Below are 12,344 nucleotides of genomic sequence, written 5' to 3'. Positions count from 1 at the left end.
ATTATGTCTTTCTGGATATTAGTTCCACTCATATAGTTGAAACAAATAGGATCTTTGCTGGTTTGCACATAAAATATGGAAACTTGGCCCGTGGCAATATAAACTAGCGTTTGGACATAGATTTGGTTGAAATTTGAAAAAAATGAGTTTTTGAAAATTGAAATTGTATTTGGATATGCATTTTACTTGAAAGTAGTTGAAGTTTTGTGAGTAGAAAACTTCAAAAATTACTCTAGAGCTGCTTTGGCGATTTGAAGATTTTATTTTCAAAATCTGCCAAAAAATGGTTAAAATTTATAATCAAACAGACATTTGGAAGAAAAAAAATCCCAAATTTTATGGCCAAATGGGAGCTAAAAATGATGATAGCAAATATAGTAGGCTCATTTTAAACCTTAGTGACATATTGATGGCAGAAGTTGGTTGTGGAATAGTTCACAAGTTGATTCAAGGAGGAAAAAAAACGACAGAATAAAAGAAATGGGGGGAAAATCGACGCTCACTATTTGTTCAATGGGTTAACGTTTTGCATAGCAAATAGACCGTGAAATTCAAGAGAAAAAAAATGGATGCATTGAATCCAAAAAACTCGTAAACCTATACCTGCTCTATACCAACATTAACCTGGTTGATTTGAACTGCTTCAATCAATTTTTTAAATCACAGTCAATGTCGGTGATTGAACAAGAAAAATACTTTCAAGTGCTAATAAAGTCTATATTGTTAAAACCAACGAATATAAGATCTAATCTAATGATTTTAAGAGGAAGATTTATACGGTTACAAGTAAGAAAATATAAAAACCACGACTTTCTCGTTAAAAAAATAATTTAAGAGCATTTTCGAAAAGACAAAAAATATTATGAGAGATACCTCTAATCAATTTGTGGATTGGACAGGAAATCTAGATATATGCTTGTTTCAAAAGAAGAATAGGAAGTTTCAAATATTTTAGTGGGACCTTATCCACAGGCCAAGCTCCTCTTCGAGAAATAAAATAAATTAAAGAAAAAACAGTAATTTTAATATTCAATTTTCAAATTAAAGGAATATACTTGAATTATCTCGCAATAAGTTCCTTGATAATGACCAAATATATAAAAGAATGGATAAAATATTAGGTTCCCTTGTTGTATAGTCAATTTGGAATAAGTATAATGGTTTTAATGAATTGTACCATTTCTCACCCTTCCTATTTTTAGTATTTGTTTTTCTCAATGCGAGTTATTTTATACTCCACTTTTATAATTCGTCATGACATTGCTCATTAACCCCATATAAAAAGAAATCTTTGGTCTTTATTAGCCTTCCAATCTTTATGCCTTTTCTATTTGAGTTCTTTCTTTAAGATTTTTTTTTGATTTTTCATTCTTCAGATTTATCTCGTGTAAGGCTCATTAAAGTGAGAAACGCTCCTTAATCTCTACCAAGATTTTTTTTTATTTCAACCTTTAATTAAGATGGGAGAGATCTTATTCATCTCACCACAATCTTTTGTGAGAAACGCTCCTTAATCTCTACCAAGATTTTTTTTTTATTTCAACCTTTAATTAAGATGGGAGAGATCTTATTCATCTCACCACAATCTTTTGTGAGTCTTTTAAAGATTATATCTACTTCGGAAAAATAAGATAAAGTATAAAGGCATGCCGTTTCTATTCTTGCAAAATGCACGTTGAATATATTATAGAAAATGTGTTTTAGCTGACAACAATAATATGGATTTATAACCTACGTGACCCTCGACTTTGAAACAAATTTTATCTTTGATAGATCTATTAAAAACTTGCTATGTTATTTCTCTAACCTTGCTTACTCAATAGTAAACGCAATTTAATAGTATCTTATAATTCAAATTACGTTAGTAACATTGGTCCATTTGTAATACACAATTAACTAACTAAACAATTTGACTTTCATATCGATACATCATGTTTCCATACTTTACCCAAAAAAAATAAAAAAAAATTAGTTCCCTCAACATCTCATTATCATGAAGTATATATGTTATTGTTTCGAAATAATATTTACAAATGTTATTATAACAATATTCAATAAAAATTGTTGATTATCGTTTACTATAATAAATCCACACATCAACCAGATGTAAGTAATTCTAAGCTTTGTGGACCGTGGTTGCATTCATAAGCTATCTTTTGACTGTTCTTTATAATTTCTCATTTAAATACTCCCAAAATCTAATCATCGTAAATCATTTTCTTTTTTACCTATAATAATCAGCAAATCCTTATTTTAACTGTTGATCCATTTCTATCACTTGGTCAGTAGTAGTCTTCGACATGAACAATCCCCACAAGTTACGTAAAAGGAAAAACAAAAGTGTGGTGTTACCGTGTTAGTATAATTTTAAAAAACAGAGGAATTTGTTGAATTCAGCGATAAAAGCAAATTCAGTGTGTGCCCAATTGATTTAGCAAGTAGAAGAGAGAATTGCTTACCGAGGAAATGACTAACAGAATTGGGAGAAGAAAATGATCTCTCTTACTTTTTACAATATGAGTTACAAGTATTTATATACAATTGATTAATTATGGTCTACTTAACGAACAAGTAACTACCTGGGTTAAGTTATCAACTAACTATGGTTAGGTGAGCTAACTAACTAACATATGGAATAATAGACTAAGTTCCATGTGTACAACTAACACTATCTTCTACACCTCCCTCAAGCTAGGGGAAATGAAGATGTTCTTCATCCCTAGCTTGGAAAGCAAGTGATGATATTGCAAACGAGGAAGACCCTTAGTAAGCACATCGGCAGGTTGTTCAGCAGAGGCTAGATAGATAGTCTTGACCAAACCTTGCTAAATCTTCTCGCGAATGAAATGGCAATCGATATCAATATGTTTGGTCCGCTTGTGGAAAACAGGATTGACAGCAATCTGGATAGCAGATTTGCTATCACAATGAAGAGGCACAGGTAGATAAAGCTCAACATTGAGCTCTTTGAACAAGCCAATGAGCCAAGTAATCTCAGCGACAGTCGAGCCCTTACTCCTGTACTCTATTTCAGCAGAACTTCTTGAGATGGTGGATTGTTTCTTCGACTTCCAAGATATGAGAGAATCACCATACATGATAAGGTACCCTGTAATTGATCGTCTAGTGTTAAGGTAGGAGGTCCAGTTTGCATCACAGAAGGCATGTCGCTGGGCTGCACTAGAAGCAGAAAAAAAGATATCCAAGCCAGGAGCATGCTTGATATATCTAACCATACGATTAGCAGCCTCAATGTGAGAAACTTTGGGAGCATGCATAAATTGGCTAAGAGTTTGGACTGCAAAAGAAATATCAGGCCAACTAATGGTCAAATATAGTAAATGACCAATCAGTCATTGATAAACACTAGGGCCGGCAAGCAATTTATCACCATTTCCCCAATATGCTGATAAAAACAACTGTAGTAAGCTTCAAGTTAGGTTCCAATGGGGTAGCTAAACGCTTAGAACCAGTCAATCCCAAATTAGAGAGGAGCTCTAGAGCATATTTTTGTTGATGCATCAATATGCCCTCCTCACTTCTAGCAAATTCCAGCCCAAGAAAATATCTTAGCTCTTCAAGATCTTTAATTTTGAAACTGTACTGCAGAATGCCTTTAGTTTTCTGGATGAGTTCAGAGTCATTACCCGTGATCAAGAGATTATCTACATAGATCAAGACTATGACCATTTTGTCTAACACCTTCTTAATAAGTAAGGAGTAATCCAGATGACTCTGAGTAAAACCAGAAGACATTAAAGTTATGGTCAATTTGATGTTCCACTGACGAGAGGCTTGCTTAAGTTCATAGAGAGACTTGAGTAGCCTACAACATGTTGCTCCCCATGTGACTGTGTGAAGCCAGGAGGTAACTGCATATAAACTTTCTCAGTTAAATCACCCTGCATGAACACATTAAACACATCCATCTGATAAATCTGCCACTTGTGAGCTGCTGCTAAAGATAGAACTGCTCTCACTGTCACCATTTTCACCACATGTGAAAAGATTTCTTGATAGTCAATTCCTTCCTTTTGACTATAACCTTTTGCGACAAGCTTTGCTTTGAACCTTTCAATATCATATGAAGCTTTATACTTTATCTTGTATACCCATTTACAGCCGATGGCTTTCTTCCTAGGAGGAAGAGGCATGATGGATCAAGTATGGTTGACTTCCAGTGCTTGTATTTCTGCTTTCATAGCATCAACCCATCTAGGGTCCTTTGTAGCTTCAGAGTAAGTTCTTAGTTCAACTTCTGTGGAGAGCTTAGCAACAAGGCTCCGATAAGTAGGTCCAAGAGCATAGCATTGTAATTCAATACAGAAGTGAGAGGATATATGCAAGTATTGGCAATCCTCTTTTCTTTGTCTGGTTGAACATAATCTTGAAGCCAAATTGGAGTTTTACTAGGCCTGCCTGACTTTCTTAATGGTTCTGAAGCAAGTATTTGAGTTTGAGAAGAAGAGGAAACTTTCGATGCAGCAGGAATTTCTGAAACAATAGGAGAAGTTAATGCAGACACTATAAGAGTTAGAGGCTCAGATGGGACATGTTGTCTCAGTTCTTCGTAAGAAGGAAATACAAAAGTGGGTTGAGGGAAAGTTGGAGTCACAGTTTCCATTTTCTATTGGAAAGGAAAGACTCCTTCATTGAAGACCACATTTCTGCTTACAAAAATGGACTTGTTGTCCATGTCATACAACTTATATCCTTTCTGAGTAGAAGCATAGCTTAGTAACACTGACTTGATTGCTCTAGGCCCAAACTTGTCTCTCCTGACTAAGTTGGTAGCGTAACATAAACTGTCAAAGACCCTCATATGTAACAACGATGCAAAAGGTGATTTGTTACCTAGTATTGATGATAGAATTCTATTGATCACATAGACTGTTGATTCTATACAGTCTCCCCAAAATTTGAGAGGTAAATGCCCCTGAAATCTGATAGCCCGAGCAGTTTTTAGCATGTGTTTATGCCTACTTTCTACCACCCCATTTTGTTGTGGGGTATATGGACAAGAACTCTGATATAGGATACCATATTGTCTGAACAGTGCATTGCAGTGGCTGTTAATGAACTCTGAGCCATTGTCTGATCTGAAGATCTTTGTCCTTTTGTTAAACTTATTCATAACCATTACTATAAAATCTCTCAACATAGTAATTACATCATACTTAAGTTGTAACATAAAAATACAAGTCCATCTAGAAAAGTCATCAAACAATGTTAGAAAATATCTCATTCCATTATAATTGGGCACCTTGTATGGGCCCCAAATATGCATATGAACCAAATGAAAAAGATCATTTGTCTTAGTACAACTGACCGGAAAAAGGAACTCTTGTTTGTTTAGTTAAGGGACAAATGTCACAATGACTTATTATAAAACTAGAATTATCTCTAAAAACACTAATTTTTTTATTACTGCCATAGGCACATGCCCTAACCTCTGGTGCCAAATAGCTGCATTCAACTCTCCAAAATTGTCATTGATTTTGGGCCTTCAGTAAGTGGTTTCCTTTTCTTTGAATTTAAGACATATAAGTCATCTTCTTCCTTACCAATCTCCTTCACCTTCCCAGTGAAGAGATCCCGAAAGATAAAGAAATTGGGAAAAAATATGGCACAACAGTTCAAAGCCTTTGTTATCTTAGACACAGAGAGAAGATTAAACTTAAAGTCTGGTACACAAAGCACATTTTCAATCATTCACCTCCTGCTAAGTGACAATCTCCCGCTTGAGTGATACTTGCTGACTCCCCATTAGGCAACTGAACATTCCCAGAATTTCCTACTAACACACCATTTTTCAAGACAAATTCATTATTAATCATATGATTTGTTGCCCATGTATCAACTATCCATTTCAGTACATTCAGATTATCACTAGCCTCAAATACTTGAGATTTGTTCAGCAGTATTAACATTTGGTTATACCGTTCTTGAGTAAAATGTAGCTAAGACTTGCCCATTTCCTTATTGTTGTCCAGTGTTAGTCACATGTTGAGCCTATGCAATATTTTGTTGTTATTGATTGAGAATAAAATCAAATGCATGATTACCTCCTATGACTGCATTAGCTTTCTTCTTCCTTTTGAAATCAGCTGGATAACCTATTATCTTATAACAATTTTCTTTGATATGGCCTTTCATTTTACAAAACTCACAGTGCATGAGCTTGTAACAATTCTCCCTGTTATGTTATTTCAGGTTGCTATAATCACAAAATATAGGAAAATTCCTTCTAGGTTTCTGCCACTACAACATTATGCATATATAGCTACAAAGTCTTAGCTATATATTTAAAAATTGCGGTTGTCGTGATGGCGCCTAATACCACTGTCAGGCAAGCCAACGATGAATGATTAACTTAATTACTCCTTTTAGTATTTGAAATCTAATTTTCATTAATTAAAGAGTATGAAATAGAATTTACAGGGTAAGTGATAATATTTACACGAACTACAATAATGTACAATCCCGTAAGAACCCCCAAAACCCGATGTCACAAGTGCATAAGCATCTATTAATGAGTACAATAATAATACGACATCTGTCTGAAATACAAGTTAGACGGAGAATATAAATAACTCTGATGAAGACTTTGTATGTTGCGGATCGTATCAAGAAAGTGCAGCTCACCGTAAAGTCCCCGCAACAGCCGCGCCTCTGCACCCAGAGGACCACCAGAAACATATATGTATGCCTGTACAATAAGTGTAGCAAGTGCATCATGAGTACGTATATCAATGCATACCCAGTAAGTATCTAGCCTAAACCCAGAAAAGTAGTAACGAGAGGTCGACATTGATACTTACTAGTGGTGCAATAAGACAGATACAGTAAGAAGTAAACAAATATGGGGTAGAGTAAATAAACGAGATAAACAAATATAAATACGTGGTACAATCCTTCTCTCAACAATTAAATTCCAACTCTCGATTAGCAGTTACCTCCTCCACCGGAGTATATATTCACCAGATAGGTCGTCATAATTCAAATCAGAAAAACTCCCAGATACACTGGCTTTTTGACAAATAATACGCATGATTCCATATGAGTATTTTATAGAGATGCTCAGGTTGTACGGACCGATCCCATCACAATCTGATATATAACCATAGATACATCTATTATACTGCCGAGGCGAACGACCCGCTCCCATGAGAGTGTGGTACATAATCCTACCGAGGCGAACAGCCCAATCCCATAAGATATGCGCACTGGCGAGGGTCGAATGACACGAACCATAGATGTATTTGTCCTGCCGAGGCGAACGGCCCGATCCCATTAGAATAAAAAGCTTTGACGGGTCCTTGACCCCACTCACGAAGGGACATATGAGTTATAAGGAGCTTTGAGGAAACCTTTCGATGAGAATGCATAACGCGGGAGAAATTCCTAAGAGGAGTAAAATTATTCGCGGCTAATCACGAAGCCTGTCGAATCTCTACAATAGCGAATCTATCGCTCTACACAAGTCTAATCTCGAGTCGTAATGTAACATAAAGGAATTTAGTAGGCAAGGGACTGCTCAAATAGTACAACTATAGCATGGTGTGAACCTAAGTCTACCTGAATAATAACATGAATTTAGTTACGTACGGACTCTCGTTACCTCGTGCGTACGTAGCTCCCGCAACAAGTAGCACATATCAAATACATCACCTAGGGGTAGTTTCCCTCTCACAGAGTTAGAAAAGAGACTTACCTTGCTCCGAAATTCCATAACCGGCTCCAAAGCCTCTCTAACAACTCAAACTGATGCCCGTCGATCCAAAAACTAGTCGAACAAGGTACAAACCAATCAAAATATACTCTAATACACATAATCAATCAATTTAAACAATTTCCAACCCCGCTCGAAAAGTCAATAAAGTCAACCCTCGGGCCCATATGCCCGGATTTCAAATTTTTTTAAAGATAAACTTAACTATAACACCACAAACTCAAATATATAATGTATTCCTAATTTCATGTCCAATTTCGTGGTAAAAGTCCAAAATACTAATTTATAGGTTTCTTTCAAAATCTCATAATTTCTACTAATATTCATTGTTAAATCCTTGTAGAATCCATGTAGTTAGCTAATAATATGCGAGAATTAATTACCTTGCAATGGATGATGAAAATCTCCCCTTGAAGATCTCCAAAAATCGCCCCTTGAAGATCTCCAAAAATCGCCCAAACTAAGAGAGAAATGAGTGAAATGAGCAAAATTCCGATTTAAAAGAATCTGCCCAGGTTTGCATTTGCGGACAAAAGCTTCGCATTTGCGAATGAACAGTAAACTCCAATGAACAGTGTTCGCAATTGCAAATGAGCAATGCCTCACCAGAAACAAGCAAACCCAAACTTCTCAGAAATGATACGAAACCACCCGAAACTCATCCGGATCCTTCCGGACACAAATCATATATGAATTTCAATCATAAAATACTCTACAGACCTGCTCGCGTACTCAAAAAACTAAAAAGAGGTCTTCTTCACCCGATATTGACCATGGTCAAATTCTAAATTTCTTAACTTTACTAGTCTCTCAACCAATAATTCAAAATACACCCAAGCCCCTTGGGACCCCGTCAAATCATACCATCAAGACCCAAATATGATACGAATTTAGTCGAGGTCTCAAATCACATTAAACAATACTGAAACTACGAATCGCGCCTCGAATCGAATTATGAGTTATGAAATTTCCAAATTCAATAATTTGCGCCGAAGCGTATCAAATCAATCCGGAATAACTTCAAATTTTGCACACAAGTCATAAATGACATTACTGACCTATTCCCACTTTCGGAATCGGAATCCAACCCCGATATCAAAAAGTCTACTCCAGGTCAAACTTTCCAAAAACCTTCAATTTTCAACTTTCACCAAATGGCCCAAAATGACCTACAGGCCTCCAAATCCACTTCCGGACGTGCTCCTAAGACCAGAATCACCATACGAAGCTATTCCCAGGCACGGAATCCCAAACGGACATCGATAACATCAAAATCCACTTCAACCCAAACTTATGAATTCATCCAAAATGCTAACTTTCCACAATAGGCGCCGAAACGCTCCTGGGTCATCCAAAACCCGATCCGGACATACGCCCAAGTCCAAAATCATCATACGAACCTATTGGAACCTTTAAGTCCCGATTCCGAGGCCGTTTACTCAAAAGTCAAACCTTAGTCAAGTTTTTCAACTTTAAGCTTCCGAAATTAGAATTTTCCATCCGAATCAACTCTGAACTTCCCGGAATTCAATTCTGACCACACGTACAAGTCATAATACATGAAGCGAAGCTACTCAAGGTCTCAAACTGCCAAACGATGCGCTAAAGTTCAAAACGACCGGTCGAGTCGTTACAGATAATGTCTCTCTTGTGATTAGTTATATTTCATTACATAATTTTGATATTATTAATTTTATTGGAAAAAGGTAAAGAACTCATTATCGTTGATATTAGAGTGTAAAACAAAACTAACTAGTGTATCATAATTCAAAAATTACTTGTGAGTTTCAAATATAATGAAATAAGTGTTCAATAATAGTTAATTAAATTTTAATGTATGAGTATAGCAGATTTTAAAAACTATATGCTTGTATTTGTATATATCTACAATGATCACTAATTATATTCTATTTAAATAAGTGTAAAAGTTATTGATTTAATGACGGAGTCAAAGACGACAGCTTTTGCTCGTTTGTATGAGGAACTAGGGAACAAAGGCGAGGAGAAGAAGTTACTCTGACTCGCTAAGGTGAGAGAGAGGACGGCTCGGGATTTGGACCAAGTGAGGTGCATAAAAGATGAGGACGACAAAGTTTTGTTGGGGGATGACCAGATTAAGAGGAGATGGCAGACCTACTTTCATAAACTTCTAAATGAGGAAGGGGATCAGGATAATGTACTAGGTGAATTGAGGAATGCCGACAACCCCCATGAACTAAGTGGTTGTCGGGACATTGAGGTCGATGAGGTCATGGAGGCAATGCGTAAGATGAGAAGGGGCAGAGCTACCGGACCAGATGAAATTCCGGTTGAGCTTTGGAGGTGTGTGGGTAGAGCAGGCTTGGAATGGCTTACTAAGTTGCTTAATGTTATATCCAAGACTAATAGGATGCCCGAAGAGTGGAGGTGGAGTACAATGGTCCCGTTGTATAAGAACAAAGGCGATATCCAGATCTGTAACAACTATAGGGGTATTAAATTACTAAGTCATACCATGAAAGTCTGGGAGAGAGTGGTAGAAATGAGAGTGCGAAGGACGGTGTCTATTTCAGACAACCAGTTCGGGTTCATGCCGGGGCGATCTACCACAGAAGCTATCCACCTTATTAGGAGGATGGTGGAACAATACAGGGATAAGAAGAAGGATCTCCACATGGTGTTTATCGATCTAGAGAAAGCGTACGACAGGGTTCCTAGGGAGGTCTTATGGAGATGCTTAGAGGCTAAAGGGGTCCCGGTTGCCTACATTAGGGCGATTAAGGACATGTATGATGGAGCTAAGACTCGGGTTAGGACAGCAGGAGGCGATTCCGATTATTTTCCGGTTATTACGGGGTTGCACCAAGGGTTTGCGTTCAGCCCTTTCCTATTTGCCCTGGTGATGGATGCTATAACACATCATATTCAAGGGGAGTTGCCATGGTGCATGCTATTTGCTGATGACATAGTCCTAATCGACGAGACACGACGCGACGTCAGCGAGAGGTTAGAGGTTTGAAGACATACCCTTGAGTCCAAAGGTTTCAGGTTGAGCAGGACGAAGACGGAATACCTTGAGTGCAAATTTGGGGCAGAGCCGACGGAAGCGGGAGTGGAAGTGAGGCTTGATTCTCAAGTCATCCCTAAGAGGGGTAGTTTCAAGTACCTGGGGTCGTTTATTCAGGGGTCCGGGGAGATCGACGAGGATGTCACACACCGTATAGGGGTGGGGTGGATGAAATGGAGGTTAGCGACGGGAGTCCTGTGTGACAAGAAAGTGCCACTGTTACTGAAAGGTAAATTTTATAGGGCAGTGGTTAGGCCTGCTATGTTGTATGGGACCGAGTGTTGGCCGGTGAAGATCTCACACATCCAGAGGATGAAAGTTGCAGAGATGAGGATGTTGAGGTGGATGTGCGGGCATACAAGGAAGGATAAGATTAGAAATGAAGATATTCGAGAGAAGGTGGGTGTGGCCCCCATGGAGGACAAGATGCGGGAAGCAAGACTCAGATGGTTCGGGCACATTCAGAGGAGGAACACTGATGCACCGGTGAGAAGGTGTGAACGACTGGCGGTGGTGGGTACGAGGAGAGGTAGAGGGAGACCTAAGAAGTATTGGGGAGAGGTGATCAGGCAGGATATGGCGCGACTTAGGGTTACTGAGGACATGGCCCTAAACAGGGAATTGTGGAGATCGAGCATTAAGGTTGTAGGTTAGGGGAAATTGTGATGTCTTTTTTACAGCGCACTAGAGTGAGACTAGCCAGTTAGGAATTAGTCTTAGGATGCTATTGATCAACTACTGATGATGGGCTTTATCTGTTGTGTATTAATACCTTACATCTTTCTCGTATTTCCTATATCTCTTATATTGCTGTTACTTTGTTATTTTATGGTATTTATGTTATGTTATGGATTTTATGGTATTTTATGTTGTTTTATTATGAGTCTATTGATAGTACTAATATAGTGTCTCTTGTTGCCTCTTTGAGCCGAGGGTCTCCTGGAAACAGCCTCTCTGTCCCTCGGGGTAGAGGTAAGGTCTGCGTACATATTACCCTCCCCAGACCCCACTTGTGGGATTACACTGGGTTGTTGTTGTTGTTGTTGATCTATTACTACTTTGATAACTTAATAATTATCATAAATATAATTAAACACTAAAACTTAAGAGCTAATATAATTGAAATATGAGGATATAACAAATCTAAAAAAAGTATCACATTGGACAGAAAAAAATTGTAAAGAACATTTTTGTTACGCAAATAGTTGATTTTTCTATCTTACTTAATGTAAATTCTACATTTTTTTTATTGGCGTCGGTGATTTTCTTACACCTATTTGTTTTGTTATTTAATTTATGTGTATTTATAGATTTGCCTACATCACTGGAAAAGTAGTACTTTGTATTTTGATTTAAGTAAGAAGTAAAAACACGGGAAAATGCATAAGTACCCCCTCCCTCGACCTATACCCGGATTCCCAACTACACACTTTTTCTTTGTGGGAATCCTATTATCCTCCTAAACTTATTTTAAATGTAATTATTTTCACCCTTAACGCTGACAACCAAACTCTTGGCAAGTGGTGTGCTACACGTAGAGCCGTCAATATGGGCTTGGCCCGTTGG

The sequence above is a fragment of the Nicotiana sylvestris genome, chromosome 1, assembly GCF_000393655.2.
Source record: "Nicotiana sylvestris chromosome 1, ASM39365v2, whole genome shotgun sequence".
Lineage (NCBI taxonomy): Eukaryota > Viridiplantae > Streptophyta > Magnoliopsida > Solanales > Solanaceae > Nicotiana > Nicotiana sylvestris.
Note: the sequence above shows the minus strand (reverse complement) of the source record.